Source organism: Rhinoderma darwinii, chromosome 2, assembly GCF_050947455.1.
Source record: "Rhinoderma darwinii isolate aRhiDar2 chromosome 2, aRhiDar2.hap1, whole genome shotgun sequence".
Classification (NCBI taxonomy): domain Eukaryota; kingdom Metazoa; phylum Chordata; class Amphibia; order Anura; family Rhinodermatidae; genus Rhinoderma; species Rhinoderma darwinii.
In genome coordinates this window covers 307,352,717-307,374,507 of record NC_134688.1, presented here as the reverse complement: position 1 = coordinate 307,374,507, position 21,791 = coordinate 307,352,717, and the positions used below count along the sequence as shown (strand labels likewise).

At 41.7% G+C, this 21,791-nt stretch overlaps 91 pseudogenes; all 91 read right to left on the bottom strand.

Moving 5' to 3' along the window:
* Nucleotides 1-47: 47 nt before the first annotated feature.
* On the bottom strand, nucleotides 48-166 carry LOC142745895 (5S ribosomal RNA; annotated as a pseudogene).
* A 67-nt stretch (nucleotides 167-233) lies between these two features.
* Nucleotides 234-352, bottom strand: LOC142743797 (5S ribosomal RNA; annotated as a pseudogene).
* A 67-nt stretch (nucleotides 353-419) lies between these two features.
* LOC142744906 (5S ribosomal RNA) lies at nucleotides 420-538 on the bottom strand (annotated as a pseudogene).
* Nucleotides 539-605: 67 nt separating this feature from the next.
* LOC142744626 (5S ribosomal RNA) lies at nucleotides 606-724 on the bottom strand (annotated as a pseudogene).
* Nucleotides 725-791: 67 nt separating this feature from the next.
* On the bottom strand, nucleotides 792-910 carry LOC142744168 (5S ribosomal RNA; annotated as a pseudogene).
* A 67-nt stretch (nucleotides 911-977) lies between these two features.
* On the bottom strand, nucleotides 978-1,096 carry LOC142746599 (5S ribosomal RNA; annotated as a pseudogene).
* A 67-nt stretch (nucleotides 1,097-1,163) lies between these two features.
* On the bottom strand, nucleotides 1,164-1,282 carry LOC142743894 (5S ribosomal RNA; annotated as a pseudogene).
* Nucleotides 1,283-1,349: 67 nt separating this feature from the next.
* On the bottom strand, nucleotides 1,350-1,468 carry LOC142745485 (5S ribosomal RNA; annotated as a pseudogene).
* A 67-nt stretch (nucleotides 1,469-1,535) lies between these two features.
* LOC142745084 (5S ribosomal RNA) lies at nucleotides 1,536-1,654 on the bottom strand (annotated as a pseudogene).
* A 67-nt stretch (nucleotides 1,655-1,721) lies between these two features.
* LOC142743883 (5S ribosomal RNA) lies at nucleotides 1,722-1,840 on the bottom strand (annotated as a pseudogene).
* A 67-nt stretch (nucleotides 1,841-1,907) lies between these two features.
* Nucleotides 1,908-2,026, bottom strand: LOC142744272 (5S ribosomal RNA; annotated as a pseudogene).
* Nucleotides 2,027-2,093: 67 nt separating this feature from the next.
* LOC142744615 (5S ribosomal RNA) lies at nucleotides 2,094-2,212 on the bottom strand (annotated as a pseudogene).
* A 67-nt stretch (nucleotides 2,213-2,279) lies between these two features.
* LOC142746972 (5S ribosomal RNA) lies at nucleotides 2,280-2,398 on the bottom strand (annotated as a pseudogene).
* Nucleotides 2,399-2,651: 253 nt separating this feature from the next.
* Nucleotides 2,652-2,770, bottom strand: LOC142744564 (5S ribosomal RNA; annotated as a pseudogene).
* Nucleotides 2,771-2,837: 67 nt separating this feature from the next.
* LOC142747215 (5S ribosomal RNA) lies at nucleotides 2,838-2,956 on the bottom strand (annotated as a pseudogene).
* A 67-nt stretch (nucleotides 2,957-3,023) lies between these two features.
* LOC142747080 (5S ribosomal RNA) lies at nucleotides 3,024-3,143 on the bottom strand (annotated as a pseudogene).
* A 67-nt stretch (nucleotides 3,144-3,210) lies between these two features.
* Nucleotides 3,211-3,329, bottom strand: LOC142744681 (5S ribosomal RNA; annotated as a pseudogene).
* Nucleotides 3,330-3,395: 66 nt separating this feature from the next.
* On the bottom strand, nucleotides 3,396-3,514 carry LOC142746623 (5S ribosomal RNA; annotated as a pseudogene).
* A 252-nt stretch (nucleotides 3,515-3,766) lies between these two features.
* On the bottom strand, nucleotides 3,767-3,885 carry LOC142746551 (5S ribosomal RNA; annotated as a pseudogene).
* Nucleotides 3,886-3,952: 67 nt separating this feature from the next.
* Nucleotides 3,953-4,071, bottom strand: LOC142744447 (5S ribosomal RNA; annotated as a pseudogene).
* A 67-nt stretch (nucleotides 4,072-4,138) lies between these two features.
* On the bottom strand, nucleotides 4,139-4,257 carry LOC142747214 (5S ribosomal RNA; annotated as a pseudogene).
* Nucleotides 4,258-4,324: 67 nt separating this feature from the next.
* On the bottom strand, nucleotides 4,325-4,443 carry LOC142744583 (5S ribosomal RNA; annotated as a pseudogene).
* A 67-nt stretch (nucleotides 4,444-4,510) lies between these two features.
* On the bottom strand, nucleotides 4,511-4,629 carry LOC142746203 (5S ribosomal RNA; annotated as a pseudogene).
* Nucleotides 4,630-4,695: 66 nt separating this feature from the next.
* On the bottom strand, nucleotides 4,696-4,814 carry LOC142746622 (5S ribosomal RNA; annotated as a pseudogene).
* A 252-nt stretch (nucleotides 4,815-5,066) lies between these two features.
* On the bottom strand, nucleotides 5,067-5,185 carry LOC142747226 (5S ribosomal RNA; annotated as a pseudogene).
* A 67-nt stretch (nucleotides 5,186-5,252) lies between these two features.
* LOC142744918 (5S ribosomal RNA) lies at nucleotides 5,253-5,371 on the bottom strand (annotated as a pseudogene).
* A 66-nt stretch (nucleotides 5,372-5,437) lies between these two features.
* LOC142746732 (5S ribosomal RNA) lies at nucleotides 5,438-5,556 on the bottom strand (annotated as a pseudogene).
* Nucleotides 5,557-5,623: 67 nt separating this feature from the next.
* On the bottom strand, nucleotides 5,624-5,742 carry LOC142744790 (5S ribosomal RNA; annotated as a pseudogene).
* A 253-nt stretch (nucleotides 5,743-5,995) lies between these two features.
* LOC142745859 (5S ribosomal RNA) lies at nucleotides 5,996-6,114 on the bottom strand (annotated as a pseudogene).
* A 67-nt stretch (nucleotides 6,115-6,181) lies between these two features.
* LOC142745643 (5S ribosomal RNA) lies at nucleotides 6,182-6,300 on the bottom strand (annotated as a pseudogene).
* Nucleotides 6,301-6,367: 67 nt separating this feature from the next.
* LOC142747171 (5S ribosomal RNA) lies at nucleotides 6,368-6,486 on the bottom strand (annotated as a pseudogene).
* A 253-nt stretch (nucleotides 6,487-6,739) lies between these two features.
* LOC142747189 (5S ribosomal RNA) lies at nucleotides 6,740-6,858 on the bottom strand (annotated as a pseudogene).
* Nucleotides 6,859-6,925: 67 nt separating this feature from the next.
* LOC142745136 (5S ribosomal RNA) lies at nucleotides 6,926-7,044 on the bottom strand (annotated as a pseudogene).
* A 67-nt stretch (nucleotides 7,045-7,111) lies between these two features.
* Nucleotides 7,112-7,230, bottom strand: LOC142743926 (5S ribosomal RNA; annotated as a pseudogene).
* A 67-nt stretch (nucleotides 7,231-7,297) lies between these two features.
* On the bottom strand, nucleotides 7,298-7,416 carry LOC142745407 (5S ribosomal RNA; annotated as a pseudogene).
* Nucleotides 7,417-7,483: 67 nt separating this feature from the next.
* Nucleotides 7,484-7,602, bottom strand: LOC142745696 (5S ribosomal RNA; annotated as a pseudogene).
* A 253-nt stretch (nucleotides 7,603-7,855) lies between these two features.
* Nucleotides 7,856-7,974, bottom strand: LOC142746621 (5S ribosomal RNA; annotated as a pseudogene).
* Nucleotides 7,975-8,412: 438 nt separating this feature from the next.
* On the bottom strand, nucleotides 8,413-8,531 carry LOC142744916 (5S ribosomal RNA; annotated as a pseudogene).
* A 66-nt stretch (nucleotides 8,532-8,597) lies between these two features.
* LOC142746332 (5S ribosomal RNA) lies at nucleotides 8,598-8,716 on the bottom strand (annotated as a pseudogene).
* A 67-nt stretch (nucleotides 8,717-8,783) lies between these two features.
* On the bottom strand, nucleotides 8,784-8,902 carry LOC142747174 (5S ribosomal RNA; annotated as a pseudogene).
* Nucleotides 8,903-8,969: 67 nt separating this feature from the next.
* Nucleotides 8,970-9,088, bottom strand: LOC142744927 (5S ribosomal RNA; annotated as a pseudogene).
* A 67-nt stretch (nucleotides 9,089-9,155) lies between these two features.
* LOC142746245 (5S ribosomal RNA) lies at nucleotides 9,156-9,274 on the bottom strand (annotated as a pseudogene).
* A 67-nt stretch (nucleotides 9,275-9,341) lies between these two features.
* Nucleotides 9,342-9,460, bottom strand: LOC142746903 (5S ribosomal RNA; annotated as a pseudogene).
* Nucleotides 9,461-9,713: 253 nt separating this feature from the next.
* Nucleotides 9,714-9,832, bottom strand: LOC142744463 (5S ribosomal RNA; annotated as a pseudogene).
* Nucleotides 9,833-9,899: 67 nt separating this feature from the next.
* Nucleotides 9,900-10,018, bottom strand: LOC142745910 (5S ribosomal RNA; annotated as a pseudogene).
* A 67-nt stretch (nucleotides 10,019-10,085) lies between these two features.
* On the bottom strand, nucleotides 10,086-10,204 carry LOC142745851 (5S ribosomal RNA; annotated as a pseudogene).
* Nucleotides 10,205-10,271: 67 nt separating this feature from the next.
* LOC142744456 (5S ribosomal RNA) lies at nucleotides 10,272-10,390 on the bottom strand (annotated as a pseudogene).
* Nucleotides 10,391-10,769: 379 nt separating this feature from the next.
* LOC142746464 (5S ribosomal RNA) lies at nucleotides 10,770-10,888 on the bottom strand (annotated as a pseudogene).
* A 253-nt stretch (nucleotides 10,889-11,141) lies between these two features.
* On the bottom strand, nucleotides 11,142-11,260 carry LOC142743925 (5S ribosomal RNA; annotated as a pseudogene).
* A 253-nt stretch (nucleotides 11,261-11,513) lies between these two features.
* LOC142747141 (5S ribosomal RNA) lies at nucleotides 11,514-11,632 on the bottom strand (annotated as a pseudogene).
* Nucleotides 11,633-11,699: 67 nt separating this feature from the next.
* Nucleotides 11,700-11,818, bottom strand: LOC142747104 (5S ribosomal RNA; annotated as a pseudogene).
* A 67-nt stretch (nucleotides 11,819-11,885) lies between these two features.
* Nucleotides 11,886-12,004, bottom strand: LOC142745774 (5S ribosomal RNA; annotated as a pseudogene).
* Nucleotides 12,005-12,071: 67 nt separating this feature from the next.
* LOC142744465 (5S ribosomal RNA) lies at nucleotides 12,072-12,190 on the bottom strand (annotated as a pseudogene).
* Nucleotides 12,191-12,257: 67 nt separating this feature from the next.
* On the bottom strand, nucleotides 12,258-12,376 carry LOC142743924 (5S ribosomal RNA; annotated as a pseudogene).
* A 253-nt stretch (nucleotides 12,377-12,629) lies between these two features.
* Nucleotides 12,630-12,748, bottom strand: LOC142747021 (5S ribosomal RNA; annotated as a pseudogene).
* A 67-nt stretch (nucleotides 12,749-12,815) lies between these two features.
* Nucleotides 12,816-12,934, bottom strand: LOC142743923 (5S ribosomal RNA; annotated as a pseudogene).
* Nucleotides 12,935-13,187: 253 nt separating this feature from the next.
* Nucleotides 13,188-13,306, bottom strand: LOC142745771 (5S ribosomal RNA; annotated as a pseudogene).
* A 67-nt stretch (nucleotides 13,307-13,373) lies between these two features.
* On the bottom strand, nucleotides 13,374-13,492 carry LOC142745481 (5S ribosomal RNA; annotated as a pseudogene).
* A 67-nt stretch (nucleotides 13,493-13,559) lies between these two features.
* On the bottom strand, nucleotides 13,560-13,678 carry LOC142743922 (5S ribosomal RNA; annotated as a pseudogene).
* A 440-nt stretch (nucleotides 13,679-14,118) lies between these two features.
* Nucleotides 14,119-14,236, bottom strand: LOC142747240 (5S ribosomal RNA; annotated as a pseudogene).
* Nucleotides 14,237-14,304: 68 nt separating this feature from the next.
* LOC142744494 (5S ribosomal RNA) lies at nucleotides 14,305-14,423 on the bottom strand (annotated as a pseudogene).
* A 67-nt stretch (nucleotides 14,424-14,490) lies between these two features.
* LOC142744582 (5S ribosomal RNA) lies at nucleotides 14,491-14,609 on the bottom strand (annotated as a pseudogene).
* Nucleotides 14,610-14,676: 67 nt separating this feature from the next.
* LOC142744680 (5S ribosomal RNA) lies at nucleotides 14,677-14,795 on the bottom strand (annotated as a pseudogene).
* A 66-nt stretch (nucleotides 14,796-14,861) lies between these two features.
* Nucleotides 14,862-14,980, bottom strand: LOC142746620 (5S ribosomal RNA; annotated as a pseudogene).
* Nucleotides 14,981-15,232: 252 nt separating this feature from the next.
* On the bottom strand, nucleotides 15,233-15,351 carry LOC142746549 (5S ribosomal RNA; annotated as a pseudogene).
* Nucleotides 15,352-15,418: 67 nt separating this feature from the next.
* LOC142744446 (5S ribosomal RNA) lies at nucleotides 15,419-15,537 on the bottom strand (annotated as a pseudogene).
* A 67-nt stretch (nucleotides 15,538-15,604) lies between these two features.
* LOC142747213 (5S ribosomal RNA) lies at nucleotides 15,605-15,723 on the bottom strand (annotated as a pseudogene).
* Nucleotides 15,724-15,790: 67 nt separating this feature from the next.
* Nucleotides 15,791-15,909, bottom strand: LOC142744581 (5S ribosomal RNA; annotated as a pseudogene).
* A 67-nt stretch (nucleotides 15,910-15,976) lies between these two features.
* On the bottom strand, nucleotides 15,977-16,095 carry LOC142746201 (5S ribosomal RNA; annotated as a pseudogene).
* Nucleotides 16,096-16,161: 66 nt separating this feature from the next.
* LOC142746619 (5S ribosomal RNA) lies at nucleotides 16,162-16,280 on the bottom strand (annotated as a pseudogene).
* A 252-nt stretch (nucleotides 16,281-16,532) lies between these two features.
* LOC142747225 (5S ribosomal RNA) lies at nucleotides 16,533-16,651 on the bottom strand (annotated as a pseudogene).
* Nucleotides 16,652-16,718: 67 nt separating this feature from the next.
* LOC142744915 (5S ribosomal RNA) lies at nucleotides 16,719-16,837 on the bottom strand (annotated as a pseudogene).
* A 66-nt stretch (nucleotides 16,838-16,903) lies between these two features.
* LOC142747181 (5S ribosomal RNA) lies at nucleotides 16,904-17,022 on the bottom strand (annotated as a pseudogene).
* Nucleotides 17,023-17,089: 67 nt separating this feature from the next.
* On the bottom strand, nucleotides 17,090-17,208 carry LOC142744789 (5S ribosomal RNA; annotated as a pseudogene).
* A 439-nt stretch (nucleotides 17,209-17,647) lies between these two features.
* LOC142745642 (5S ribosomal RNA) lies at nucleotides 17,648-17,766 on the bottom strand (annotated as a pseudogene).
* A 67-nt stretch (nucleotides 17,767-17,833) lies between these two features.
* LOC142747169 (5S ribosomal RNA) lies at nucleotides 17,834-17,952 on the bottom strand (annotated as a pseudogene).
* Nucleotides 17,953-18,205: 253 nt separating this feature from the next.
* On the bottom strand, nucleotides 18,206-18,324 carry LOC142747188 (5S ribosomal RNA; annotated as a pseudogene).
* Nucleotides 18,325-18,391: 67 nt separating this feature from the next.
* On the bottom strand, nucleotides 18,392-18,510 carry LOC142745759 (5S ribosomal RNA; annotated as a pseudogene).
* Nucleotides 18,511-18,577: 67 nt separating this feature from the next.
* LOC142743921 (5S ribosomal RNA) lies at nucleotides 18,578-18,696 on the bottom strand (annotated as a pseudogene).
* Nucleotides 18,697-18,763: 67 nt separating this feature from the next.
* On the bottom strand, nucleotides 18,764-18,882 carry LOC142745406 (5S ribosomal RNA; annotated as a pseudogene).
* A 67-nt stretch (nucleotides 18,883-18,949) lies between these two features.
* Nucleotides 18,950-19,068, bottom strand: LOC142746877 (5S ribosomal RNA; annotated as a pseudogene).
* A 253-nt stretch (nucleotides 19,069-19,321) lies between these two features.
* LOC142746618 (5S ribosomal RNA) lies at nucleotides 19,322-19,440 on the bottom strand (annotated as a pseudogene).
* A 438-nt stretch (nucleotides 19,441-19,878) lies between these two features.
* LOC142744914 (5S ribosomal RNA) lies at nucleotides 19,879-19,997 on the bottom strand (annotated as a pseudogene).
* Nucleotides 19,998-20,063: 66 nt separating this feature from the next.
* LOC142746331 (5S ribosomal RNA) lies at nucleotides 20,064-20,182 on the bottom strand (annotated as a pseudogene).
* A 67-nt stretch (nucleotides 20,183-20,249) lies between these two features.
* On the bottom strand, nucleotides 20,250-20,368 carry LOC142747173 (5S ribosomal RNA; annotated as a pseudogene).
* A 67-nt stretch (nucleotides 20,369-20,435) lies between these two features.
* Nucleotides 20,436-20,554, bottom strand: LOC142744926 (5S ribosomal RNA; annotated as a pseudogene).
* A 67-nt stretch (nucleotides 20,555-20,621) lies between these two features.
* Nucleotides 20,622-20,740, bottom strand: LOC142746244 (5S ribosomal RNA; annotated as a pseudogene).
* Nucleotides 20,741-20,807: 67 nt separating this feature from the next.
* On the bottom strand, nucleotides 20,808-20,926 carry LOC142746902 (5S ribosomal RNA; annotated as a pseudogene).
* Nucleotides 20,927-21,179: 253 nt separating this feature from the next.
* LOC142744462 (5S ribosomal RNA) lies at nucleotides 21,180-21,298 on the bottom strand (annotated as a pseudogene).
* Nucleotides 21,299-21,365: 67 nt separating this feature from the next.
* Nucleotides 21,366-21,484, bottom strand: LOC142745909 (5S ribosomal RNA; annotated as a pseudogene).
* A 67-nt stretch (nucleotides 21,485-21,551) lies between these two features.
* On the bottom strand, nucleotides 21,552-21,670 carry LOC142745850 (5S ribosomal RNA; annotated as a pseudogene).
* Between the last annotated feature and the right edge of the window lie 121 nt (nucleotides 21,671-21,791).

The following is a 21,791-nucleotide window of genomic DNA, read 5'->3' as shown; positions in this document are numbered from 1 at the left end:
GTCCTTTTTAATCGATTGTGAAACAAAATCTAAACGACATAATAAAACTTCAACTGCACCACGGATTCCCAGACAGTCTCCCACACTGGTACTAGCGAGGCCTTAAGCTGTGTAACTTCTGCGATCTGACGAGAGCAGGGACATTCAGCTTAGAATGGCCATTGACATTAAATGCTTTAATCCATAGTCCTTTTTAATCGATTGTGAAACAAAATCTAAACGACATAATAAAAAGTCAACCGCACCACGGATTCCCAGACAGTCTCCCACACTGGTACTAGCGGGGCCTTAAGCTGTGTAACTTCTGCGATCTGACGAGAGCAGGCACATTCAGCTTAGAATGGCCATTGACATTAAATGCTTTAATCCATAGTCCTTTTTAATCGATTGTGAAACAAAATCTAAACGACATAATAAAAATTCAACCGCACCACGGATTCCCAGACAGTCTCCCACACTGGTACTAGCGAGGCCTTAAGCTGTGTAACTTCTGCGATCTGACGAGAGCAGGAACATTCAGCTTAGAATGGCCATTGACTTTAAATGCTTTAATCCATAGTCCTATTTAATCAATTGTGAAACAAAATCTAAACGACATAATAAAAAGTCAACCGCACCACGGATTCCCAGATAGTCTCCCACACTGGTACTAGCGAGGCCTTAAGCTGTGTAACTTCTGCGATCTGACGAGAGCAGGCACATTCAGCTTAGAATGGCCATTGACGTTAAAAGCCTTAATCCATAGTCCTATTTAATCTATTGTGAAACAAAATCTAAACAACATAATAAAAAGTCAACCGCACCACGGATTCCCAGGCAGTCTCCCACACTGGTACTAGCGGGGTCTTAAGCTGTGTAACTTCTGCGATCTGACGAGAGCAGGCACATTCAGCTTAGAATGGCCATTGACATTAAATGCTTTAATCCATAGTCCTTTTTAATCGATTGTGAAACAAAATCTAAACGACATAATAAAATTTCAACCGCACCACGGATTCCCAGACAGTCTCCCACACTGGTACTAGCGAGGCCTTAAGCTGTGTAACTTCTGCGATCTGACGAGAGCAGGAACATTCAGCTTCGAATGGCCATTGACTTTAAATGCTTTAATCCATAGTCCTATTTAATCAATTGTGAAACAAAATCTAAACGACGTAATGAAAAGTCAACCGCACCACGGATTCCCAGACAGTCTCCCACACTGGTACTAGCGAGGCCTTAAGCTGTGTAACTTCTGCGTTCTGACGAGAGCAGGCACATTCAGCTTAGAATGGCCATTGACGTTAAATGCTTTAATCCATAGTCCTATTTAATCTATTGTGAAACAAAATCTAAACGACATAATAAAAAGTCAACCGCACCACGGATTCCCAGACAATCTCCCACACTGGTACTAGCGAGGCCTTAAGCTGTGTAACTTCTGCGATCTGACGAGAGCAGGCACATTCAGCTTAGAATGGCCATAGACGTTAAATGCTTTAATCCATAGTCCTATTTAATCAATTGTGAAACAAAATCTAATTGACATAATAAAAAGTCAACCGCACCACGGATTCCCAGATAGTCTCCCACACTGGTACTAGCGAGGCCTTAAGCTGTGTAACTTCTGCGATCTGACGAGAGCAGGAACATTCAGCTTCGAATGGCCATTGACTTTAAATGCTTTAATCCATAGTCCTATTTAATCAATTGTGAAACAAAATCTAAACGACATAATGAAAAGTCAACCGCACCACGGATTCCCAGACAGTCTCCCACACTGGTACTAGCGAGGCCTTAAGCTGTGTAACTTCTGCGTTCTGACGAGAGCAGGCACATTCAGCTTAGAATGGCCATTGACGTTAAATGCTTTAATCCATAGTCCTATTTAATCTATTGTGAAACAAAATCTAAACGACATAATAAAAAGTCAACCGCACCACGGATTCCCAGACAGTCTCCCACACTGGTACTAGCGAGGCCTTAAGCTGTGTAACTTCTGCGATCTGACGAGAGCAGGCACATTCAGCTTAGAATGGCCATAGACGTTAAATGCTTTAATCCATAGTCCTATTTAATCAATTGTGAAACAAAATCTAATTGACATAATAAAAAGTCAACCGCACCACGGATTCCCAGATAGTCTCCCACACTGGTACTAGCGAGGCCTTAAGCTGTGTAACTTCTGCGATCTGACGAGAGCAGGCACATTCAGCTTAGAATGGCCATTGACATTAAAAGCCTTAATCCATAGTCCTATTTAATCTATTGTGAAACAAAATCTAAACAACATAATAAAAAGTCAACCGCACCATGGATTCCCAGACAGTCTCACACACTGGTACTAGCGAGGCCTTAAGCTGTGTAACTTCTGCGATCTGACGAGAGCAGGCACATTCAGCTTAGAATGGCCATTGACGTTAAATGCTTTAATCCATAGTCCTATTTAATCTATTGTGAAACAAAATCTAAACGACATAATAAAAGCTCAACCGCACCACGGATTCCCAGACAGTCTCCCACACTGGTACTAGCGAGGACTTAAGCTGTGTAACTTCTGCATTTTGACGAGAGCAGGCACATTCAGCTTAGAATGGCCATTGATGTTAAATGCTTTAATCCATAGTCCTATTTAATCTATTGTGAAACAAAATCTAAACGACATAATAAAAAGTCAAACGCACCACGGATTCCCAGACAGTCTCCCACACTGGTACTAGCGAGGCCTTAAGCTGTGTAACTTCTGCGATCTGACGAGAGCAGGCACATTCAGCTTAGAATGGCCATTGACATTAAATGCTTTAATCCATAGTCCTTTTTAATCGATTGTGAAACAAAATCTAAACGCCATAATAAAAATTCAACCGCACCACGGATTCCCAGACAGTCTCCCACACTTGTACTAGCGAGGGCTTAAGCTGTGTAACTTCTGCGATCTGACGAGAGCAGGCACATTCAGCTTAGAATGGCCATTGATGTTAAATGCTTTAATCCATAGTCCTATTTAATCAATTGTGAAACAAAATCTAAACGACATAATAAAGAGTCAACCGCACCACGTATTCCCAGACAGTCCTCCCACAATGGTACTAGCGGGGCCTTAAGCTGTGTAACTTCTGCGATCTGACGAGAGCAGGCAAATTCAGCTTAGAATGGCCATTGACATTAAATGCTTTAATCCATAGTCCTTTTTAATCGATTGTGAAACAAAATCTAAACGACATAACAAAAAGTCAACAGCACCACGGATTCTCAGACAGTCTCCCAGACTGGTACTAGCGAGGCCTTAAGCTGTGTAACTTCTGCGATCTGACGAGAGCAGGCACATTCAGCTTAGAACGGCCATTGACATTAAATGCTTTAATCCATAGTCCTTTTTAATCGATTGTGAAACAAAATCTAAACGACATAATAAAAGTCAACCGCACCACGGATTCCCAGACAGTCTCCCACACTGTTACTAGCGAGGCCTTAAGCTGTGTAACTTCTGTGATCTGACGAGAGCAGGCACATTCAGCTTAGAATGGCCATTGACATTAAATGCTTTAATCCATAGTCCTTTTTAATCGATTGTGAAACAAAATCTAAGCGACATAATAAAAAGTCACCGCACCACGGATTCCCAGACAGTCTCCCACACTGGTACGAGCGAGGCCTTAAGCTTTGTAACTTCTGCGATCTGACGAGAGCAGGGACATTCAGCTTAGAATGGCCATTGACATTAAATGCTTTAATCCATAGTCCTTTTTAATCGATTGTGAAACAAAATCTAAACGACATAATAAAAATTCAAACGCACCACGGATTCCCAGACAGTCTCCCACACTGGTACTAGCGAGGCCTTAAACTGTGTAACTTCTGCGATCTGACGAGAGCAGGCACATTCAGCTTAGAATGGCCATTGACGTTAAATGCTTTAATCCATAGTCCTATTTAATCTAATGTGAAACAAAATCTAAACGACATAATAAAAAGTCAACGGCACCACGGATTCCCAGACAGTCTCCCACACTGGTACTAGCGAGGCGTTAAGCTGTGTAACTTCTGCGATCTAACGAGAGCAGGCACATTCAGCTTAGAATGGCCATTGACATTAAATGCTTTAATCCATAGTCCTTTTTAATCGATTGTGAAACAAAATCTAAACGCCATAATAAAAATTCAACCGCACCACGGATTCCCAGACAGTCTCCCACACTTGTACTAGCGAGGGCTTAAGCTGTGTAACTTCTGCGATCTGACGAGAGCAGGCACATTCAGCTTAGAATGGCCATTGATGTTAAATGCTTTAATCCATAGTCCTATTTAATCAATTGTGAAACAAAATCTAAACGACAAAATAAAGAGTCAACCGCACCACGTATTCCCAGACAGTCTCCCACAATGGTACTAGCGGGGCCTTAAGCTGTGTAACTTCTGCGATCTGACGAGAGCAGGCAAATTCAGCTTAGAATGGCCATTGACATTAAATGCTTTAATCCATAGTCCTTTTTAATCGATTGTGAAACAAAATCTAAACGACATAACAAAAAGTCAACCGCACCACGGATTCTCAGACAGTCTCCCAGACTGGTACTAGCGAGGCCTTAAGCTGTGTAACTTCTGCGATCTGACGAGAGCAGGCACATTCAGCTTAGAACGGCCATTGACATTAAATGCTTTAATCCATAGTCCTTTTTAATCGATTGTGAAACAAAATCTAAACGACATAATAAAAGTCAACCGCACCACGGATTCCCAGACAGTCTCCCACACTGTTACTAGCGAGGCCTTAAGCTGTGTAACTTCTGTGATCTGACGAGAGCAGGCACATTCAGCTTAGAATGGCCATTGACATTAAATGCTTTAATCCATAGTCCTTTTTAATCGATTGTGAAACAAAATCTAAACGACATAATAAAAAGTCACCGCACCACGGATTCCCAGACAGTCTCCCACACTGGTACTAGCGAGGCCTTAAGCTTTGTAACTTCTGCGATCTGACGAGAGCAGGGACATTCAGCTTAGAATGGCCATTGACATTAAATGCTTTAATCCATAGTCCTTTTTAATCGATTGTGAAACAAAATCTAAACGACATAATAAAAATTCAAACGCACCACGGATTCCCAGACAGTCTCCCACACTGGTACTAGCGAGGCCTTAAACTGTGTAACTTCTGCGATCTGACGAGAGCAGGCACATTCAGCTTAGATTGGCCATTGACGTTAAATGCTTTAATCCATAGTCCTATTTAATCTAATGTGAAACAAAATCTAAACGACATAATAAAAAGTCAACGGCACCACGGATTCCCAGACAGTCTCCCACACTGGTACTAGCGAGGCGTTAAGCTGTGTAACTTCTGCGATCTAACGAGAGCAGGCACATTCAGCTTAGAATGACCATTGACATTAAATGCTTTAATCCAAGTCCTTTTTAATCGATTGTGAAACAAAATCGAAACGACATAATAAAAAGGCAACCGCACCACGGATTCCCAGACAGTCTCCCACACTGGTACTAGCGAGGGCTTAAGCTGTGTAACTTCTGTGATCTGACGAGAGCAGGTACATTCAGCTTAGAATGGCCATTGACATTAAATGCTTTAATCCATAGTCCTTTTTAATCGATTGTGAAACAAAATCTAAACGACATAATAAAAATTCAACCGCACCACGGATTCCCAGACAGTCTCCCACACTGGTACTAGCGAGGCCTTAAGCTGTGTAACTTCTGCGATCTGACGAGAGCAGGCACATTCAGCTTAGAATGGCCATTGACGTTAAATGCTTTAATCCATAGTCCTATTTAATCTATTGTGAAACAAAATCTAAACGACATAATAAAAAGTCAACCGCACCACGGATTCCCAGACAGTCTCTCACACTGGTACTAGCGAGGCGTTAAGCTGTGTAACTTCTGCGATCTAACGAGAGCAGGGACATTCAGCTTAGAATGGCCATTGACATTAAATGCTTTAATCCATAGTCCTTTTTAATTTATTGTGAAACAAAATCTAAACGACATAATAAAAAGTCAACCTCACCACGGATTCCCAGACAGTTTCCCACACTGGTACTAGCGAGGCCTTAAGCTGTGTAACTTCTGCGATCTGACGAGAGCAGGCACATTCAGCTTAGAATGGCCATTGACATTAAATGCTTTAATCCATAGTCCTTTTTAATCGATTGTGAAACAAAATCTAAACAACATAATAAAAAGGCAACCGCACCACGGATTCCCAGACAGTCTCCCACACTGGTACTAGTGAGGCCTTAAGCTGTGTAACTTCTGCGATCTGACGAGAGCAGGCACACTCAGCTTAGAATGGCCATTGACTTTAAATGCTTTAATCCATAGTCCTATTTAATCTATTGTGAAACAAAATCTAAACGACATAATAAAAATTCAACCGCACCACGGATTCCCAGACAGTCTCCCACACTGGTACTAGTGAGGCCTTAAGCTTTGTAACTTCTGCGATCTGACGAGAGCAGGCACACTCAGCTTAGAATGGCCATTGACTTTAAATGCTTTAATCCATAGTCCTATTTAATCTATTGTGAAACAAAATCTAAACAACATAATAAAAATTCAACCGCACCACGGATTCCCAGACAGTCTCCCACACTGGTACTAGTGAGGCCTTAAGCTTTGTAACTTCTGCGTTCTGACGAGAGCATGCACATTCAGCTTAGAATGGCCATTGACATTAAATGCTTTAATCCATAGTCCTATTTAATCTATTGTGAAACAAAATCTAAACGACATAATAAAAAGTCAACCGCACCACGGATTCCCAGACAGTCTCCCACACTGGTACTAGCGAGGCCTTAAGCTGTGTAACTTCTGCGACCTGACAAGAGCAGGAAAATTCAGCTTAGAATGGCCATTAACATTAAATGCTTTAATCCATAGTCCTTTTTAATCGATTGTGAAACAAAATCTAAACAACATAATAAAAAGTCAACCGCACCATGGATTCCCAGACAGTCTCCCACACTGGTACTAGCGAGGCCTTAAGCTGTGTAACTTCTGCGATCTGACGAGAGCAGGCACATTCAGCTTAGAATGGCCATTGACATTAAATGCTTTAATCCATAGTCCTTTTTAATCGATTGTGAAACAAAATCTAAACGACATAATAAAAAGTCAACCGCACCACGGATTCCCAGACAGTCTCCCACACTGGTACTAGCGAGGCCTTAAGCTGTGTAACTTCTGCGATCTGACGAGAGCAGGGACATTCAGCTTAGAATGGCCATTGACATTAAATGCTTTAATCCATAGTCCTTTTTAATCTATTGTGAAACAAAATCTAAACGACATAATAAAAATTCAACTGCACCACGGATTCCCAGACAGTCTCCCACACTGGTACTAGCGAGGCCTTAAGCTGTGTAACTTCTGCGATCTGACGAGAGCAGGGACATTCAGCTTAGAATGGCCATTGACATTAAATGCTTTAATCCATAGTCCTTTTTAATCGATTGTGAAACTAAATCTAAACGACATAATAAAAATTCAACCGCACCACGGATTCCCAGACAGTCTCCCACACTGGTACTAGCAAGGCCTTAAGCTGTGTAACTTCTGCGATCTGACGAGAGCAGGCACATTCAGCTCAGAATGGCCATTGACGTTAAATGCTTTAATCCATAGTCCTATTTAATCTATTGTGAAACAAAATCTAAACGACATAACAAAAAGTCAACCGCACCACGGATTCTCAGACAGTCTCCCAGACTGGTACTAGCGAGGCCTTAAGCTGTGTAACTTCTTCGATCTGACGAGAGCAGGCACATTCAGCTTAGAACGGCCATTGACATTAAATGCTTTAATCCATAGTCCTTTTTAATCGATTGTGAAACAAAATCTAAACGACATAATAAAAAGTCAACCGCACCACGGATTCCCAGACAGTCTCCCACACTGTTACTAGCGAGGCCTTAAGCTGTGTAACTTCTGTGATCTGACGAGAGCAGGCACATTCAGCTTAGAATGGCCATTGACATTAAATGCTTTAATCCATAGTCCTTTTTAATCGATTGTGAAACAAAATCTAAACGACATAATAAAAAGTCACTGCACCACGGATTCCCAGACAGTCTCCCACACTGGTACTAGCGAGGCCTTAAGCTTTGTAATTTCTGCGATCTGACGAGAGCAGGGACATTCAGCTTAGAATGGCCATTGACATTAAATGCTTTAATCCATAGTCCTTTTTAATCGATTGTGAAACAAAATCTAAATGACATAATAAAAATTCAAACGCACCACGGATTCCCAGACAGTCTCCCACACTGGTACTAGCGAGGCGTTAAGCTGTGTAACTTCTGCGATCTGACGAGAGCAGGCACATTCAGCTTAGAATGGCCATTGACGTTAAATGCTTTAATCCATAGTCCTATTTAATCTAATGTGAAACAAAATCTAAACGACATAATAAAAAGTCAACGGCACCACGGATTCCCAGACAGTCTCCCACACTGGTACTAGCGAGGCGTTAAGCTGTGTAACTTCTGCGATCTAACGAGAGCAGGCACATTCAGCTTAGAATGACCATTGACATTAAATGCTTTAATCCAAGTCCTTTTTAATCGATTGTGAAACAAAATCGAAACGACATAATAAAAAGACAACCGCACCACGGATTCCCAGACAGTCTCCCACACTGGTACTAGCGAGGCCTTAAGCTTTGTAACTTCTGCGATCTGACGAGAGCAGGGACATTCAGCTTAGAATGGCCATTGACATTAAATGCTTTAATCCATAGTCCTTTTTAATCGATTGTGAAACAAAATCTAAACGACATAATAAAAATTCAAACGCACCACGGATTCCCAGACAGTCTCCCACACTGGTACTAGCGAGGCCTTAAGCTGTGTAACTTCTGCGATCTAATGAGAGCAGGGACATTCAGTTTAGAATGGCCATTGACATTAAATGCTTTAATCCATAGTCCTTTTTAATCGATTGTGAAACAAAATCTAAACGACATAATAAAAAGTCAACCGCACCACGGATTCCTAGACAGTCTCCCACACTGGTACTAGCGAGGCCTTAAGCTGTGTAACTTCTGCGATCTGACGAGAGCAGGGACATTCAGCTTAGAATGGCCATTGACATTAAATGCTTTAATCCATAGTCCTTTTTAATTTATTGTGAAACAAAATCTAAACGACATAATAAAAAGTCAACCTCACCACGGATTCCCAGACAGTTTCCCACACTGGTACTAGCGAGGCCTTAAGCTGTGTAACTTCTGCGATCTAACGAGAGCAGGCACATTCAGCTTAGAATGGCCATTGACGTTAAATGCTTTAATCCATAGTCCTTTTTAATCGATTGTGAAACAAAATCTAAACAACATAATAAAAAGGCAACCGCACCACGGATTCCCAGACAGTCTCCCACACTGGTACTAGAGATGCCTTAAGCTGTGTAACTTCTGCGATCTGACGAGAGCAGGCACATTCAGCTTAGAATGGCCATTGACATTAAATGCTTTAATCCATAGTCCTTTTTAATAGATTGTGAAACAAAATCTAAACGACATAATAAAAAGTCAACCGCACCACGGATTCCCAGACAGTCTCCCACACTGGTACTAACGAGGCGTTAAGCTGTGTAACTTCTGCGACCTAACGAGAGCAGGCACATTCGGCTTAGAATGGCCATTGACATTAAATGCTTTAATCCATAGTCCTTTTTAATCGATTGTGAAACAAAATCTAAACGACATAATAAAAATTCAACCGCACCACGTATTCCCAGACAGTCTCCCACACTGGTACTAGCGAGGCCTTAAGCTGTGTAACTTCTGCGATCTGACGAGAGCAGGCACATTCAGCTTAGAATGGCCATTGACATTAAATGCTTTAATCCATAGTCCTATTTAATCTATTGTGAAACAAAATCTAAACGACATAATAAAAATTCAACCGCACCACGGATTCCCAGACAGTCTCCCACACTGGTACTAGCGAGGCCTTAAGCTGTGTAACTTCTGCGATCTGACGAGAGCAGGCACATTCAGCTTAGAAAGGCCATTGACATTAAATGCTTTAATCCATAGTCGTTTTTAATCGATTGTGAAACAAAATCTAAACGACATAATAAAAATTCAACCGCACCACGGATTCCCAGACAGTCTCCCACACTGGTACTAGCGAGGCCTTAAGCTGTGTAACTTCTGCGTTCTGACAAGAGCAGGCACATTCAGCTTAGAATGGCCATTGACGTTAAATGCTTTAATCCATAGTCCTATTTAATCTATTGTGAAACAAAATCTAAACGACATAATAAAAAGTCAACCGTACCACGGATTCCCAGACAGTCTCCCACACTGGTACTAGCGAGGCCTTAAGCTGTGTAACTTCTGCGATCTGACGAGAGCAGGCACATTCAGCTTAGAATGGCCATTGACATTAAATACTTTAATCCATAGTCCTTTTTAATCGATTTTGAAACAAAATCTAAACGACATAATAAAAAGTCAACCGCACCATGGATTCCCAGACAGTCTCCCACACTAGTACTAGCGAGGCCTTAAGCTGTTTAACTTCTGCGATCTGACGAGAGCAGGGCCATTCAGCTTAGAGTGGCCATTCAGCTTAGAGTGGCAATTCAGCTTAGAGTGGCCATTCAGCTTAGAGTGGCCATTCAGCTTAGAGTGGCCATTCAGCTTAGAGTGGCCATTCAGCTTAGAGTGGCCATTCAGCTTAGAGTGGCCATTGACATTAAATGCTTTAATCCATAGTCCTATTTAATCTATTGTGAAACAAAATCTAAACAACATAATAAAAATTCAACCGCACCACGGATTCCCAGACAGACTCCCACACTGGTACTAGCGAGGCCTTAAGCTGTGTAACTTCTGCGATCTGACGAGAGCAGGCACACTCAGCTTAGAATGGCCATTGACTTTAAATGCTTTAATCCATAGTCCTATTTAATCTATTGTGAAACAAAATCTAAACGACATAATAAAAATTCAACCGCAACACGGATTCCCAGACAGACTCCCACACTGGTACTAGCGAGGCCTTAAGCTGTGTAACTTCTGCGATCTAACGAGAGCAGGCACATTCAGCTTAGAATGGCAATTGACATTAAATGCTTTAATCCATAGTCCTTTTTAATCGATTGTGAAACAAAATCTAAACAACATAATAAAAAGTCAACCGCACCACGGATTCCCAGACAGTCTCCCACACTGGTACTAGCGAGGCCTTAAGCTGTGTAACTTCTGCGATCTGACGAGAGCAGGGACATTCAGCTTAGAATGGCCATTGACATTAAATGCTTTAATCCATAGTCCTATTTAATCGATTGTGAAACAAAATCTAAACGACATATTAAAAATTCAACTGCACCACGGATTCCCAGACAGTCTCCCACACTGTTACTAGCGAGGCCTTAAGCTGTGTAACTTCTGCGTTCTGACAAGAGCAGGCACATTCAGCTTAGAATGGCCATTGACGTTAAATGCTTTAATCCATAGTCCTATTTAATCTATTGTGAAACAAAATCTAAACGACATAATAAAAAGTCAACCGCACCACGGATTCCCAGACAGTCTCCCACACTGGTACTAGCGAGGCCTTACGCTGTGTAACTTCTGCGATCTGACGAGAGAAGGCACATTCAGCTTAGAATGGCCATTGACGATAAATGCTTTAATCCATAGTCCTATTTAATCTATTGTGAAACAAAATATAAACGACATAATAAAAAGTCAACCGCACCACGGATTCCCAGACAGTCTCCCACACTGGTACTAGCGAGGCGTTAAGCTGTGTAACTTCTGCGATCTAACGAGAGCAGACACATTCAGCTTAGAATGGCCATTGACATTAAATGCTTTAATCCATAGTCTTTTTTAATCGATTGTGAAACAAAATCTAAACGACATAATAAAAAGTCAACCGCACCACGGATTCCCAGACAGTCTCCCACACTGGTGCTAGCGAGGCCTTAAGCTGTGTAACTTCTGCGATCTGACGAGAGCAGGCACATTCAGCTTAGAATGGCCATTGACATTAAATGCTTTAATCCATAGTCCTTTTTAATCGATTGTGAAACAAAATCTAAACGACATAATAAAAGGTCAACCGCACCACGGATTCCCAGACAGTCTCCCACACTGGTACTAGCGAGGCCTTAAGCTGTGTAACTTCTGCGATCTGACGAGAGCAGGCACATTCAGCTTAGAATGGCCATTGACGATAAATGCTTTAATCCATAGTCCTATTTAATCGATTGTGAAACAAAATCTAAACGACATAATAAAAAGTCAACCGCACCACGGATTCCCAGACAGTCTCCCACACTGGTACTAGCGAGGCCTTAAGCTGTGTAACTTCTGCGATCTGACGAGAGCAGGGACATTCAGCTTAGAATGGCCATTGACATTAAATGCTTTAATCCATAGTCCTTTTTAATCGATTGTGAAACAAAATCTAAACGACATAATAAAAATTCAACCGCAACACGAATTCCCAGACAGACTCCCACACTGGTACTAGCGAGGCCTTAAGCTGTGTAACTTCTGTGATCTGACGAGAGCAGGCACATTCAGCTTAGAATGGCCATTGACGTAAAATGGTTTAATCCATAGTCCTATTTAATCTATTGTGAAACAAAATCTAAACGACATAATAAAAAGTCAAGCGCACCACGGATTCCCAGACAGTCTCCCACACTGGTACTAGCGAGGCGTTAAGCTGTGTAACTTCTGCGATCTAACGAGAGCAGGCACATTCAGCTTAGAATGGCAATTGACATTAAATGCTTTAATCCATAGTCCTTTTTAATCGATTGTGAAACAAAATCTAAACAACATAATAAAAAGTCAACCGCACCACGGATTCCCAGACAGTCTCCCACACTGGTACTAGCGAGGCCTTAAGCTGTGTAACTTCTGCGATCTGACGAGAGCAGGGACATTCAGCTTAGAATGGCCATTGACATTAAATGCTTTAATCCATAGTGCTATTTAATCGATTGTGAAACAAAATCTAAACGACATAATAAAAATTCAACTGCACCACGGATTCCCAGACAGTCTCCCACACTGTTACTAGCGAGGCCTTAAGCTGTGTAACTTCTGCGTTCTGACAAGAGCAGGCACATTCAGCTTAGAATGGCCATTGACGTTAAATGCTTTAATCCATAGTCCTATTTAATCTATTGTGAAACAAAATCTAAACGACATAATAAAAAGTCAACCGCACCACGGATTCCCAGACAGTCTCCCACACTGGTACTAGCGAGGCCTTAAGCTGTGTAACTTCTGCGATCTGACGAGAGCAGGCACATTCAGCTTAGAATGGCCATTGACGATAAATGCTTTAATCCATAGTCCTATTTAATCTATTGTGAAACAAAATATAAACGACATAATAAAAAGTCAACCGCACCACGGATTCCCAGACAGTCTCCCACACTGGTGCTAACGAGGCCTTAAGCTGTGTAACTTCTGCGATCTGACGAGAGCAGGCACATTCAGCTTAGAATGGCCATTGACATGAAATGCTTTAATCCATAGTCCTTTTTAATCGATTGTGAAACAAAATCTAAACGACATAATAAAAAGTCAACCGCACCACGGATTCCCAGACAGTCTCCCACACTGGTACTAGCGAGGCCTTAAGCTGTGTAACTTCTGCGATCTGACGAGAGCAGGGACATTCAGCTTAGAATGGCCATTGACATTAAATGCTTTAATCCATAGTCCTTTTTAATCGATTGTGAAACAAAATCTAAACGACATAATAAAAATTCAACCGCAACACGGATTCCCAGACAGACTCCCACACTGGTACTAGCGAGGCCTTAAGCTGTGTAACTTCTGTGATCTGACGAGAGCAGGCACATTCAGCTTAGAATGGCCATTGACGTAAAATGCTTTAATCCATAGTCCTATTTAATCTATTGTGAAACAAAATCTAAACGACATAATAAAAAGTCAAGCGCACCACGGATTCCCAGACAGTCTCCCACACTGGTTCTAGCGAGGCGTTAAGCTGTGTAACTTCTGCGATCTAACGAGAGCAGGCACATTCAGCTTAGAATGGCCATTGACATTAAATGCTTTAATCCATAGTCCTTTTTAATCGATTGTGAAACAAAATCTAAACAACATAATAAAAAGTCAACCGCACCACGGATTCCCAGACAGTCTCCCACACTGGTAATAGCGAGGCCTTAAGCTGTGTAACTTCTGCGATCTGATGAGAGCAGGCACATTCAGCTTAGAATGGCAAATTGACATTAAATGCTTTAATCCATAGTCCTTTTTAATCGATTGTGAAACAAAATCTAAACGACATAATAAAAAGTCAACCGCACCACGGATTCCCAGACAGTCTCCCACACTGGTACTAGCGAGGCCTTAAGCTGTGTAACTCCTGCGATCTGACGAGAGCAGGCACATTCAGCTTAGAATGGCCATTGACGTTAAATGCTTTAATCCATAGTCCTATTTAATCAATTGTGAAACAAAATCTAAACGACATAATAAAGAGTCAACCGCACCACGTATTCCCAGACAGTCTCCCACAATGGTACTAGCGGGGCCTTAAGCTGTGTAACTTCTGCGATCTGACGAGAGCAGGCAAATTCAGCTTAGAATGGCCATTGACATTAAATGCTTTAATCCATAGTCCTTTTTAATCGATTGTGAAACAAAATCTAAACGACATAACAAAAAGTCAACAGCACCACGGATTCTCAGACAGTCTCCCAGACTGGTACTAGCGAGGCCTTAAGCTGTGTAACTTCTGCGATCTGACGAGAGCAGGCACATTCAGCTTAGAACGGCCATTGACATTAAATGCTTTAATCCATAGTCCTTTTTAATCGATTGTGAAACAAAATCTAAACGACATAATAAAAGTCAACCGCACCACGGATTCCCAGACAGTCTCCCACACTGTTACTAGCGAGGCCTTAAGCTGTGTAACTTCTGTGATCTGACGAGAGCAGGCACATTCAGCTTAGAATGGCCATTGACATTAAATGCTTTAATCCATAGTCCTTTTTAATCGATTGTGAAACAAAATCTAAGCGACATAATAAAAAGTCACCGCACCACGGATTCCCAGACAGTCTCCCACACTGGTACGAGCGAGGCCTTAAGCTTTGTAACTTCTGCGATCTGACGAGAGCAGGGACATTCAGCTTAGAATGGCCATTGACATTAAATGCTTTAATCCATAGTCCTTTTTAATCGATTGTGAAACAAAATCTAAACGACATAATAAAAATTCAAACGCACCACGGATTCCCAGACAGTCTCCCACACTGGTACTAGCGAGGCCTTAAACTGTGTAACTTCTGCGATCTGACGAGAGCAGGCACATTCAGCTTAGAATGGCCATTGACGTTAAATGCTTTAATCCATAGTCCTATTTAATCTAATGTGAAACAAAATCTAAACGACATAATAAAAAGTCAACGGCACCACGGATTCCCAGACAGTCTCCCACACTGGTACTAGCGAGGCGTTAAGCTGTGTAACTTCTGCGATCTAACGAGAGCAGGCACATTCAGCTTAGAATGGCCATTGACATTAAATGCTTTAATCCATAGTCCTTTTTAATCGATTGTGAAACAAAATCTAAACGCCATAATAAAAATTCAACCGCACCACGGATTCCCAGACAGTCTCCCACACTTGTACTAGCGAGGGCTTAAGCTGTGTAACTTCTGCGATCTGACGAGAGCAGGCACATTCAGCTTAGAATGGCCATTGATGTTAAATGCTTTAATCCATAGTCCTATTTAATCAATTGTGAAACAAAATCTAAACGACAAAATAAAGAGTCAACCGCACCACGTATTCCCAGACAGTCTCCCACAATGGTACTAGCGGGGCCTTAAGCTGTGTAACTTCTGCGATCTGACGAGAGCAGGCAAATTCAGCTTAGAATGGCCATTGACATTAAATGCTTTAATCCATAGTCCTTTTTAATCGATTGTGAAACAAAATCTAAACGACATAACAAAAAGTCAACCGCACCACGGATTCTCAGACAGTCTCCCAGACTGGTACTAGCGAGGCCTTAAGCTGTGTAACTTCTGCGATCTGACGAGAGCAGGCACATTCAGCTTAGAACGGCCATTGACATTAAATGCTTTAATCCATAGTCCTTTTTAATCGATTGTGAAACAAAATCTAAACGACATAATAAAAGTCAACCGCACCACGGATTCCCAGACAGTCTCCCACACTGTTACTAGCGAGGCCTTAAGCTGTGTAACTTCTGTGATCTGACGAGAGCAGGCACATTCAGCTTAGAATGGCCATTGACATTAAATGCTTTAATCCATAGTCCTTTTTAATCGATTGTGAAACAAAATCTAAACGACATAATAAAAAGTCACCGCACCACGGATTCCCAGACAGTCTCCCACACTGGTACTAGCGAGGCCTTAAGCTTTGTAACTTCTGCGATCTGACGAGAGCAGGGACATTCAGCTTAGAATGGCCATTGACATTAAATGCTTTAATCCATAGTCCTTTTTAATCGATTGTGAAACAAAATCTAAACGACATAATAAAAATTCAAACGCACCACGGATTCCCAGACAGTCTCCCACACTGGTACTAGCGAGGCCTTAAACTGTGTAACTTCTGCGATCTGACGAGAGCAGGCACATTCAGCTTAGATTGGCCATTGACGTTAAATGCTTTAATCCATAGTCCTATTTAATCTAATGTGAAACAAAATCTAAACGACATAATAAAAAGTCAACGGCACCACGGATTCCCAGACAGTCTCCCACACTGGTACTAGCGAGGCGTTAAGCTGTGTAACTTCTGCGATCTAACGAGAGCAGGCACATTCAGCTTAGAATGACCATTGACATTAAATGCTTTAATCCAAGTCCTTTTTAATCGATTGTGAAACAAAATCGAAACGACATAATAAAAAGGCAACCGCACCACGGATTCCCAGACAGTCTCCCACACTGGTACTAGCGAGGGCTTAAGCTGTGTAACTTCTGTGATCTGACGAGAGCAGGCACATTCAGCTTAGAATGGCCATTGACATTAAATGCTTTAATCCATAGTCCTTTTTAATCGATTGTGAAACAAAATCTAAACGACATAATAAAAATTCAACCGCACCACGGATTCCCAGACAGTCTCCCACACTGGTACTAGCGAGGCCTTAAGCTGTGTAACTTCTGCGATCTGACGAGAGCAGGCACATTCAGCTTAGAATGGCCATTGACGTTAAATGCTTTAATCCATAGTCCTATTTAATCTATTGTGAAACAAAATCTAAACGACATAATAAAAAGTCAACCGCACCACGGATTCCCAGACAGTCTCTCACACTGGTACTAGCGAGGCGTTAAGCTGTGTAACTTCTGCGATCTAACGAGAGCAGGGACATTCAGCTTAGAATGGCCATTGACATTAAATGCTTTAATCCATAGTCCTTTTTAATCGATTGTGAAACAAAATCTAAACAACATAATAAAAAGGCAACCGCACCACGGATTCCCAGACAGTCTCTCACACTGGTACTAGCGAGGCGTTAAGCTGTGTAACTTCTGCGATCTAACGAGAGCAGGGACATTCAGCTTAGAATGGCCATTGACATTAAATGCTTTAATCCATAGTCCTTTTTAATCGATTGTGAAACAAAATCTAAACAACATAATAAAAAGGCAACCGCACCACGGATTCCCAGACAGTCTCCCACACTGGTACTAGTGAGGCCTTAAGCTGTGTAACTTCTGCGATCTGACGAGAGCAGGCACACTCAGCTTAGAATGGCCATTGACTTTAAATGCTTTAATCCATAGTCCTATTTAATCTATTGTGAAACAAAATCTAAACGACATAATAAAAATTCAACCGCACCACGGATTCCCAGACAGTCTCCCACACTGGTACTAGTGAGGCCTTAAGCTTTGTAACTTCTGCGATCTGACGAGAGCAGGCACACTCAGCTTAGAATGGCCATTGACTTTAAATGCTTTAATCCATAGTCCTATTTAATCTATTGTGAAACAAAATCTAAACAACATAATAAAAATTCAACCGCACCACGGATTCCCAGACAGTCTCCCACACTGGTACTAGTGAGGCCTTAAGCTTTGTAACTTCTGCGTTCTGACGAGAGCATGCACATTCAGCTTAGAATGGCCATTGACATTAAATGCTTTAATCCATAGTCCTATTTAATCTATTGTGAAACAAAATCTAAACGACATAATAAAAAGTCAACCGCACCACGGATTCCCAGACAGTCTCCCACACTGGTACTAGCGAGGCCTTAAGCTGTGTAACTTCTGCGACCTGACAAGAGCAGGAAAATTCAGCTTAGAATGGCCATTAACATTAAATGCTTTAATCCATAGTCCTTTTTAATCGATTGTGAAACAAAATCTAAACAACATAATAAAAAGTCAACCGCACCACGGATTCCCAGACAGTCTCCCACACTGGTACTAGCGAGGCCTTAAGCTGTGTAACTTCTGCGATCTGACGAGAGCAGGCACATTCAGCTTAGAATGGCCATTGACATTAAATGCTTTAATCCATAGTCCTTTTTAATCGATTGTGAAACAAAATCTAAACGACATAATAAAAAGTCAACCGCACCACGGATTCCCAGACAGTCTCCCACACTGGTACTAGCGAGGCCTTAAGCTGTGTAACTTCTGCGATCTGACGAGAGCAGGGACATTCAGCTTAGAATGGCCATTGACATTAAATGCTTTAATCCATAGTCCTTTTTAATCTATTGTGAAACAAAATCTAAACGACATAATAAAAATTCAACTGCACCACGGATTCCCAGACAGTCTCCCACACTGGTACTAGCGAGGCCTTAAGCTGTGTAACTTCTGCGATCTGACGAGAGCAGGGACATTCAGCTTAGAATGGCCATTGACATTAAATGCTTTAATCCATAGTCCTTTTTAATCGATTGTGAAACTAAATCTAAACGACATAATAAAAATTCAACCGCACCACGGATTCCCAGACAGTCTCCCACACTGGTACTAGCAAGGCCTTAAGCTGTGTAACTTCTGCGATCTGGCGAGAGCAGGCACATTCAGCTCAGAATGGCCATTGACGTTAAATGCTTTAATCCATAGTCCTATTTAATCTATTGTGAAACAAAATCTAAACGACATAACAAAAAGTCAACCGCACCACGGATTCTCAGACAGTCTCCCAGACTGGTACTAGCGAGGCCTTAAGCTGTGTAACTTCTTCGATCTGACGAGAGCAGGCACATTCAGCTTAGAACGGCCATTGACATTAAATGCTTTAATCCATAGTCCTTTTTAATCGATTGTGAAACAAAATCTAAACGACATAATAAAAAGTCAACCGCACCACGGATTCCCAGACAGTCTCCCACACTGTTACTAGCGAGGCCTTAAGCTGTGTAACTTCTGTGATCTGACGAGAGCAGGCACATTCAGCTTAGAATGGCCATTGACATTAAATGCTTTAATCCATAGTCCTTTTTAATCGATTGTGAAACAAAATCTAAACGACATAATAAAAAGTCACTGCACCACGGATTCCCAGACAGTCTCCCACACTGGTACTAGCGAGGCCTTAAGCTTTGTAATTTCTGCGATCTGACGAGAGCAGGGACATTCAGCTTAGAATGGCCATTGACATTAAATGCTTTAATCCATAGTCCTTTTTAATCGATTGTGAAACAAAATCTAAATGACATAATAAAAATTCAAACGCACCACGGATTCCCAGACAGTCTCCCACACTGGTACTAGCGAGGCGTTAAGCTGTGTAACTTCTGCGATCTGACGAGAGCAGGCACATTCAGCTTAGAATGGCCATTGACGTTAAATGCTTTAATCCATAGTCCTATTTAATCTAATGTGAAACAAAATCTAAACGACATAATAAAAAGTCAACGGCACCACGGATTCCCAGACAGTCTCCCACACTGGTACTAGCGAGGCGTTAAGCTGTGTAACTTCTGCGATCTAACGAGAGCAGGCACATTCAGCTTAGAATGACCATTGACATTAAATGCTTTAATCCAAGTCCTTTTTAATCGATTGTGAAACAAAATCGAAACGACATAATAAAAAGACAACCGCACCACGGATTCCCAGACAGTCTCCCACACTGGTACTAGCGAGGCCTTAAGCTTTGTAACTTCTGCGATCTGACGAGAGCAGGGACATTCAGCTTAGAATGGCCATTGACATTAAATGCTTTAATCCATAGTCCTTTTTAATCGATTGTGAAACAAAATCTAAACGACATAATAAAAATTCAAACGCACCACGGATTCCCAGACAGTCTCCCACACTGGTACTAGCGAGGCCTTAAGCTGTGTAACTTCTGCGATCTAATGAGAGCAGGGACATTCAGTTTAGAATGGCCATTGACATTAAATGCTTTAATCCATAGTCCTTTTTAATCGATTGTGAAACAAAATCTAAACGACATAATAAAAAGTCAACCGCACCACGGATTCCTAGACAGTCTCCCACACTGGTACTAGCGAGGCCTTAAGCTGTGTAACTTCTGCGATCTGACGAGAGCAGGGACATTCAGCTTAGAATGGCCATTGACATTAAATGCTTTAATCCATAGTCCTTTTTAATTTATTGTGAAACAAAATCTAAACGACATAATAAAAAGTCAACCTCACCACGGATTCCCAGACAGTTTCCCACACTGGTACTAGCGAGGCCTTAAGCTGTGTAACTTCTGCGATCTAACGAGAGCAGGCACATTCAGCTTAGAATGGCCATTGACGTTAAATGCTTTAATCCATAGTCCTTTTTAATCGATTGTGAAACAAAATCTAAACAACATAATAAAAAGGCAACCGCACCACGGATTCCCAGACAGTCTCCCACACTGGTACTAGAGATGCCTTAAGCTGTGTAACTTCTGCGATCTGACGAGAGCAGGCACATTCAGCTTAGAATGGCCATTGACATTAAATGCTTTAATCCATAGTCCTTTTTAATAGATTGTGAAACAAAATCTAAACGACATAATAAAAAGTCAACCGCACCACGGATTCCCAGACAGTCTCCCACACTGGTACTAACGAGGCGTTAAGCTGTGTAACTTCTGCGACCTAACGAGAGCAGGCACATTCGGCTTAGAATGGCCATTGACATTAAATGCTTTAATCCATAGTCCTTTTTAATCGATTGTGAAACAAAATCTAAACGACATAATAAAAATTCAACCGCACCACGTATTCCCAGACAGTCTCCCACACTGGTACTAGCGAGGCCTTAAGCTGTGTAACTTCTGCGATCTGACGAGAGCAGGCACATTCAGCTTAGAATGGCCATTGACATTAAATGCTTTAATCCATAGTCCTATTTAATCTATTGTGAAACAAAATCTAAACGACATAATAAAAATTCAACCGCACCACGGATTCCCAGACAGTCTCCCACACTGGTACTAGCGAGGCCTTAAGCTGTGTAACTTCTGCGATCTGACGAGAGCAGGCACATTCAGCTTAGAAAGGCCATTGACATTAAATGCTTTAATCCATAGTCGTTTTTAATCGATTGTGAAACAAAATCTAAACGACATAATAAAAATTCAACCGCACCACGGATTCCCAGACAGTCTCCCACACTGGTACTAGCGAGGCCTTAAGCTGTGTAACTTCTGCGTTCTGACAAGAGCAGGCACATTCAGCTTAGAATGGCCATTGACGTTAAATGCTTTAATCCATAGTCCTATTTAATCTATTGTGAAACAAAATCTAAACGACATAATAAAAAGTCAACCGTACCACGGATTCCCAGACAGTCTCCCACACTGGTACTAGCGAGGC